Below are 8,646 nucleotides of genomic sequence, written 5' to 3' on the forward strand. Positions count from 1 at the left end.
GAGAGCTGAACAGTTGGCTGGTCCAAAAGGCTTCAGCTGAAGCTGTGCTGAAGCCACACACCCTTACAGTAGGGGCCTGTCACCAGCACAGTCTCAGCAACACTCTGCATCTGAAATGCAAAAAATGCTCGCTGCTTTAGAGCATGGGTGCAGACCCATCTTCCATCCCACCTGCTTGTCAAACACTGTCCTGCACAGCTCAGCCTGCCCTCTAGCCAATCAAGTATCTCTTGCTGGAAATAGGCTCTTCTGCTGCACACTCAGCTGAGCACTGAACACTGCAAATAACGCTTGTCACGGGTTGTTTGTTTGCTCGTCCTCTCTGCAGGAGTGAAGCATCTGCAATGGTTGTGATGGCTTTTAATAAATGCACGTTTGCTCTCAGTGCGGCACAAGACCACAATGTACAACCGATACAAGCAAATGCCATTCTGTATGTCGATGCATGTTCATGTGAGGTGGCAGAGAAGCAGTCCTCACATCACACCAGAGTTCGTTGGGTAATTGTCTGCACAACCCAGGATCCTGCGACCCAGCGTGTGGCACTGCTGCCATGCAGCAACAGAACCAAAGACCAACACGAGGTGACTGCTGAGCACGTGAGATGGGAGAATGGCAACACACAAAGGGACTGCAACACTGGGGTTGGCCACGAGATTCAGAAGAAGGCTATTCATCTCCAAGCACTGATTTCTGAATCAGGTTCTCTGCAAATTTAAACCTCCCTGACGTTGACAAACACCACGCAATTATAACTTGGGCCTCCTGGCTTTATCTAGCCAATGAAATTCAAACTCCAGAAGTCCTGTGCTCACAGAGACGCTGCAGACACATTCAGAAAACAACACGCTGTAATATGAATGCAATAAACAGAGCAGTGATGAGCATCGCTCATCCCTGACAACATGAATGACGAATGATGAATAACAGTTCAGACAGATTAGATCGCCCACTAACTACAACCACCATCTTTCCATGTCCAGAAGCCACGTGCTTCTCCACTTAATTGCTCAAAACTAATTGCCAGCTGTAATTTTGAGCCGGCAGTTTCTTGGTGGCTTCCTTCCCTTCACAGACAGTCCCATGCCCAGCAGCCTTCCCCCGTTCCTCACGCTCAGGCATGACGTCCCAGCCCTGACTTCCCCATGCAGCTTTGGAGCAGAGCTCTTCCAGACAGCTGACATTTAAATAACTTCTGTATTGACTTTCCTCTGCTGCACCTCAAGCCCTCCTTGTTTTCCTTGTGTCCATATTCCAATTCAGCTCCGTGCAGCTATGGCAGAGGATATCGGAACGGAGCCTGACTGCTAATCAATGAACACCTCCATGCCGCAGCTCCTCAGACAGGAGACTCCATTCTCTTTGCAGGAACATTTGCTATTTTAGATGAACTTAGAAAAGCAGGAGAAGGTTCTTCCCAAACCTGCAGCACGTTTCAGGCACCGCTAAGCCTGTGAACTTTCTTTTAACTCGCATTAAACCGATACAACTTTTAATTAAAAAAGTAATTTTGAAAAATTGCTTGTGCAGTGCATAAGGTGATGTTCAGACAGCATCACTGATCCCCAGAGTTCTGCAGCCTTGAGTTTAATAAACTGAATTTTCAAAAGTAAACACAGCTTGCATCAGCATGAGCTTTCTGCTTTGGGCCCACATTCCTCATCCGCACCGCACTGGAGCTGGACCCGGCCCCACGCCACCACTGTGCCACCGGCCAACGGGACACCACCACCCAAACGAAAACCCAACTGGAACGTGCTGCTCTGGGCAGAAGCCAGTCCAAAACACCTTCAGGTTTCCCTCTGTCTGCTTTTGTAACTGTCTGCCTGTTCTGCTTGCAAGGGCTGTTAAATAACTCATTTCACTCCTCTGCCATGCCAGCAGGGCTCTGTTTCTGCCTGGGCTGGCTGGCTCCTTGACGCAGCCCTGAGAGGCGGGCCACGGAGCAACATCACCATGCTGACCCCAAACACCAGGAGCTTAGTTATTAATTCAACATCATTAAATATAAATATAGCATTTACCACTTTCATACATGCTTATTTGCATTTATTTATTTATTTATTTATTTCTATTTTAACTTCTAATCTCATTAGAAAGGGCAAAAGGAGATCCCTTGACGTTCCCTTGCCCATTCCACCAGGAAGCTGTAGGGCTGCACCTAATTTCTTGCTGCCAGTGAAACACAGTACAGGTCCAGGCCAGGCTGGGTGGAGCCCTGGGCAGCCTGATCTGCTGCTTTATCCAGCAGTCAGCAACCCTGCCTGCAGCAGGGCTTGGAACTAGATGATCTTTGAGGTCCTTTCCAAGCCAAGCCATTCTATGCCTCTATGATTCTAAACAAGTGTGCAAATACTTCAATGAGGTCTGATTTTAGGCTATCTGACAACACGTACAACAACTCCAGAAGACACAACACTCCTTCTCTATCTGAAGAGCTCTACTCGGCAGATCAGCCTTTCAGAGATGTGCTAGTTTCAGCTGTAACAAGCTCTTCACACTTTTTGTAACTAATGGGCTCCACATATTCATCTCAAAGAGCATAAATTCCCTTCCTCCCTTTCCCTTTTAAATAAGCCAAGCAACATTACAAAAAATAACATCTGTGCCGCAGTTATGCAAGAAGCAGCATGATCACCATTAAATTGAACACTATAAAAATAGCTGAATTTTTCAAAATACATATAAACAAAGGTCTGCCTTTACACCCTGAGACCAGGGATGTTTTTCGGTGCTACTTCTGCTTCTTGCTCATTCTGAGCTCTTTGCTCCCCACCGGTGCTTCATGGCTGCTCATGGGAAGTTCCAACACAGGTGGTATGGACAGCAAGAACAGACTGATTCTGGGCAGAAAGGACTCGAGTGTATCATAAGGAGATGAAGAATCCCCAAAGCGATTTAGTACGAGTATACATTTTATTGGAGTATGCAAACAGTGCTACGTATTTTCTCGTAATAGTTAGCAAGCTTTCTCTTTTCATAAATATAGGTCAACAGAGCTAAACTCTGTTTTTGCCTCAACTCCCACTTTAAATGCATAAGGAATTAGATTCTTAAGGAGCAGAATGAAAGAAACGGTCTATTTCATGCTATTATGTGCCCAGCCAAGGATCCCAATGGGTTTGTTTGGGCTTTAAAAACAAAACAAAGAACCTTTGGCATTTGTCAGACTAAAACCATTTTTCCTTGGTCTTTGCACAACCATCCTTTCCAGATTGGAATAAATAACATCAAATAAATTCTTTTGACTCCCATTACCATGAAGCACACAGAAGTTGCTCAAGGAGAGGCAGAGCGATGTGGACATACGTCAAGACTGCAAGAAAGGAAGAGCAGCACCCTGCACCACGGCCATACCACGCACAGCACAACACCCCCAGCACGGAGCGGCCGCTGGCATTCCCTCCCCATCCCACAGTGCTGAGGGCTGGGTTCAACCCAAGGGGAAAACCGCGCGAGGCTCCTCTGCTCGCTCCCAGCACCACGGCCAGCTGCCGAGGTTGGAAGTGAGCCCACGGTCCCTGCAAATTCACCTCGAACCAACTTCATAGGGATGGTACTCGCCCCAGCGTTTGGCCAGAGGAAATCTGAGCACACAAGCTGTACACACAAAGGTGAGTGCTGTAAATGAGGGAGGAAAGACAGATGTGCTTAATGGGAAACACCTGATAGGACTGGGATACCACAGTTGCTTAAGGTAACGTTAATCAGAAATCAGTAATTCCATCCATTCTTCGTGCGATGGTAACCACGTCACAGCCAACAGTGACCCTGCTCACACAGTGCCTCAAAACAGACCCTGCACACCGTGGCCACAAAGCACCACATCCCAAAGCCACACAGCTGCTGCACATGCACACCAACACTGAGCCTACGGGGAGCCTACACCCGACGTGGGGCTGCCCAATGCAGTAATACATTCTCAGTCATCCTGTTCAAGCCAACCCAAAAATTTACTCCTTCAAACCACCAACTTCCTGAAAGCACAGTGCAAAAAGGCTGTGTTTTAATTGCTGACATAGGAACAGGGCAGCTCAAACGGAGACAGTACCTGGCAAGGAATTAGTTGGGATTAAAGAAAGGAGCAGGCACAACAAACAAAAGCGTTTTTTTGCTGCAGCACATACTCCCCATCAAGCAATAAGCTAACCAGACAAATACGACAATTAAGCAAGTGAAGGTTACTGGGTTAGGACAAACCATTTCCCTGCAGGAGGTTCCAGCTGACGGCATCTCTGTGGGCCACCCCACGGCTCCAGCTCTGCTTCCAGCCCTAGGGGCCAGCGAGCATCCCACAGCCCAGCACCGCCCACATCAGTGCACTGTGTACACCCGCACGAGCTGGCTGCACCTACCTGGTGTGTTTCTGAACCAATACATCACATGCACAGGGAATCTAGGACAAGCCACGACATGGACAGGTGGTTTTGATATAGTGGGCATCCTCGGGTAGACATAAACAAGCCATGGGAAATCACTGCCAGTGCTCCTCGCAGAGGCAGCGGTGGTGGGAACACGAGATCTGTGTGTTTGCTTTAACATGAACTGACCAACGGTGGTTAGCGACAGGCTGCCCCTTCTGCCCTTCCCAAACTTCTACCCAGCCCTCCACAGTAAGGCATGGCGATCCACTAAGCCAACCTGCTCAGACAGCACAAGAATCCTGACATAATGGATGCTATTATTTTATATATGTAAAAGTATAGTTTCAGCCAAAATACTAAAAATTAAAAAAGAGCTTCAGTGGCACTTCAGAAGAATAAAAAAAAAAAAAAAGGCTTTGGAAGCTTTAGATTTGAAGCTTCACAAGCTTCTTATGAAAAATGCAAGCTTTGAAAAACTTCTGAAGATTTAATGTTCTTACTGTGGGCTCTTCTACTGCCAATGGACTACGGATGCTGTAACTAATAAAAAATAATTAATGCCAATAAACAGGCTTTTCCATAAAGCCTCAGCTTCTCTCTTCCATCAAAGGCCTGAGACATTCACGGGCACATTGTGCAGGAAACAAAATCCATGGGGCCCCTCCTGCCTACACGCAATTCACTGGCACGACAGCTCAGCACCAAAGCCCCTCATCCATCCAGAGGGCTGAATGCCAGCGACACCAAAGGTACGTGCCGTGTGTGCTGGGCACACAGCCGCCGCTCTGCTGGGAATCAGCAGCCAGTCCACGTGGTCCGGGGCTGCAGGAGCATGCACTGGGCTGTGCACAGAGGGATGACAGCCACCTGCTGAGACAGCGACCCCGGTAATGGCAATGACCATTCAGAAAGGTGTTGGGTCTGGCGAATGGAGCAGGCAGGCAGTGCGAGGCCTTTTTGGACCAATATACCACAGTCACACTGAGGGTCGACAGTGGAATAACTGGAAAGGACGCAACAGGAACCCTAGTGACACATCCCCCTGTGTTCTGAAGGCATTGCACAAAAATTATTAAAAAAAAAAAAAAAAAAGACAAACAGGATCGATGAACGGAAATTGCCAGCAGAATTCTCTATCGTGGGAGACTATCCAGACAAGAGCTCGGATAAATCACACAAATTGGGCATTTCACAGTAAGAAGAGTTGCCAGAGCTTTGTTAAACCGAGCAGGACTGCGGGCTGAGCTCGTGCCGCAGCACCAACCCCTCCTGCACGGCTGAGGGTCAGAGCTCTGCCTGGGCTCAGGGCTGAGCCGTGCTGCGTGGGGCTGCCACGGTCCCACAGACACAGCCCCAGTTCAAGGCCACAGCATCGCCCGCCTGGGAGGGACACGGGAACACCTGCAAATGAGGAATTGTCGAGATTTAAAGTTTTAACACGAGCTAGCAAACGCCAGGGATGAAAGAAAGCCTGGGATGAAAGATCTCTGTGACACCTGCTTTGAATAAAAAGGCTCTGCTACAAAAATATTGGAGACCTGCTGGTCTAGAGCCTTTGCTTCGTGCCATTCCCCAGACGTCAATTTGCAAGAGATGCACACAAAAGCAGCATTACGCAGATTACATGCTATTCCCCTGAACTGCAAACAAAATCCACCCAGCGCTGCCGCACCAAAGCCCGTCCGCATGGAGCCTTCATTACGGAGCAGGGATCAGCACTGCTCTGCACACGGCAGCTCCCGGCACCACTCCCCCTGCGGCTCAGCTCCACCAGATCCCAAACCTCCGCACGTCCACGGCTGCAGAACCATAATGCCAACACTGGGCACCAGCAGCAGGGCGGCTCATCCTGAGCTCGTGCACCCTGCAGACAGAAGCCATGCCTAAGTCTGAAAGCTCAAATCGGCTCACAGCCTCCCAGTGCGACAACAGCCTCGATACGCGACAATAACAAGCAACGCCAGCACCGCGAGGGCACCTGCAGCCTGACACCCCTCTGCAGGGACAGGTGATGCCTGGGGGAGAGAAGCACCCACCCCTGGGTGCGTTGGCTCACTGCCGGCTCTGCCACAAAGCCAGGCGTGCCAGCACAGGGCAGAACACGCGGCGATGGGTACAGAGCTTGCTCCAGTGGTGCTGAGAGCACAGAAACGCAGCAGCAACAGAAAGCACAGGCCGCTGACAGGTGAGAGCACAGCACCTTGCATGTAACAGGTGGATTGCACCCATGTCATTTTGCTCCTAATTCTCCAAATGTACATAGATTTTTAATCCCTTCACAGATCAGAAATGATTATTTCTGAGGAGCAACCACAGTCCTATGGTGTTTGACATTGCTCTGCTGCTCTCAGGGTTGAGCACAGAAGCAACAGAGCAGCGCTGCACGGGACAGGGGAGAGCTCTGGCACGCACACAGCTCTTCTGTCTGAGATGGATCATTTCCCAAAGCCACTTCCCATTTCCTTGCAGCAGGGCATAAAGTTTACAGGGACCATTCGACGCCGTGCTCAGGGCGATGAATGCAGCGGGCCCAGGGCTACTGTTGCTGCAATGCAATGGAGGAGCACCGCTGCTTTCCTGCCCTGCCTTTGGGTGCCAGTCCACATGGGCTTAGCGTGGGGACACTTTCTCCCTCCTGGTTTTGCATCCCATACATCGTTTCCCAAAAGCAGAAAGCAAAGAGGCACACCAAGCCATCCACAAGGCATCAGCAAAGAGGAGGGCCCACCTCATGCCCTACGCACCGCACTGCCGGCCCCGCTCAGCTACTCACCCTACAACAGAACAACCGCAGCCTTCTCTTTATCTCACAGAGAGACCCTCAGCGCTCGGAACCGACCGTCCCACGGGAGGCGGGAGCCCCTGCTCCACAAGGCGACGGCAAACAAAAAGAAAAGAAAAAGGCGAGCAGGGGAAGGCCCCGGGCCCCGCAGCACAGCGTGGCACCGGGACAGGCGGGCCGGGCCCCGCTCCGCTCCTCTCATTCGGCCGAGCCGGGCAGCGCTGGAGCCGGCCGCCTTTCGCCGCGGCCGGACACGCGCTCACAAAGGTGCCGCACGCTGCGCGGGCCGGCCGGAGGCTCGCTTTCTTCCCCCGCTCGGAGCTTTTGGGAAATGATTATTCGCCGGCCCCGGCGCCACGAGCGGAGCCCGATCGATGCAGCTTCGTACGGACCGCCGCCAGAGCTCCATCGCCGCGCGGCCGAGCGGTCCCAGCACCGCACCGCCCTGCCCGGCCGCAGCATCCCGGGCACGGCCGCCTCTTTTCCCTTCCTTCCCAATAAAACGGAATAAAATCACGGAGCGTTGGCGCGTGGCAGATTTATTCACCGAGCGGGCTGATTTATTGAGCGGACTTGACACACATCAAACCCTACTACGGGCTTACATAATTGTTATCCGCTCGCGGCTCCACTCCTTTTGTCAGACGCGTTCGGGAGAAGCGATGCGACAACGGCCGGTGCCGCAGCCCGGCCCGGCTGCTCCCCACCCGCGGCGGAGCCTTTGTGCTCCCCGGCCGTGCCCGGCCGCCCCGCAGCCCGACGCGCGGGGCCGAGGCCGCTCCCGGCGCAGGGCTGGGCCGCTCCGGGGCCAGGAGACGGCGACCGCCGCCCGCGGCCGCGGGGCCGGAGCCCGGCGCAGACAATGCGGCGGCCCCGTCCGCGGGCAGCACCGCCGGGCCGCTCCCGGTGCCCCGCTCGGCGCGGGGCCTACGGCTGCGGGGCCGCCCGCCGCCACCCGCGCAGGGACCGCGGCCGCCGGCGTCCCGCGTGCCCCGCACCCCCCCACCCTCCCCCCCGGCCCCGGGCCGCGCGCAGCCCCCTCCTCCTCCTCCTGCTTCTCCTCCTCCTTCTCCTCTTCCTCCTCCCCCGCCGCCCCCTCCTCCGCGCCCCCGCCCGCCTCGCGCCCCCCCTCGGCCGCTCCCGCCGCCGGGACTCACCTCTGCGCCGGGCCCGCGCGGGAGACGGCCGCCAGGGGCCGGGGGTCCCCCCGCCCGCCCGGCGGCGGCGGCGGCGGCGTCGGTGACGGCGTTGGCTGCGGCGCCGAGCGCTGCTCCATGCGCCCCGGGCCCCGGCGCGCGCAGGTGGACGCGCCCGCCCCCCCGCCCCTCCCCCGCGCGCCGGCCCCCGCCCCTCCCCCTCCCCGCCGCCCCCCCCCCACGGCCGCCGCCGCCGCAGCCGCCGCCGGCCCTGGGCGCCCCGCCGCCCCCCGCGGGCTGCACGCCGCCGCCTCCCGCCCCGACGCCGCTCCGGAGCCGCCGCTGCCATTGTTTCCTCCACCGC

General features: G+C 54.4%; 1 protein-coding gene across 1 annotated transcript in view; it reads right to left on the reverse strand.

Moving 5' to 3' along the window:
- Positions 1–8,356, reverse strand: part of NEXMIF (neurite extension and migration factor) — a 119,700-nt gene extending 111,344 nt beyond the window's left edge. The window contains exon 1 of the mRNA XM_065729566.1: positions 8,304–8,356. The gene's annotated coding sequence lies outside the window, so the exon portion shown is untranslated. The remainder of the gene's footprint in view (positions 1–8,303) is intronic.
- Between the last annotated feature and the right edge of the window lie 290 nt (positions 8,357–8,646).

Source organism: Cyrtonyx montezumae, unplaced genomic scaffold (genome assembly GCF_038088225.1).
Source record: "Cyrtonyx montezumae isolate F1298 unplaced genomic scaffold, pur_monq_1.0 scaffold_11, whole genome shotgun sequence".
NCBI lineage: Eukaryota > Metazoa > Chordata > Aves > Galliformes > Odontophoridae > Cyrtonyx > Cyrtonyx montezumae.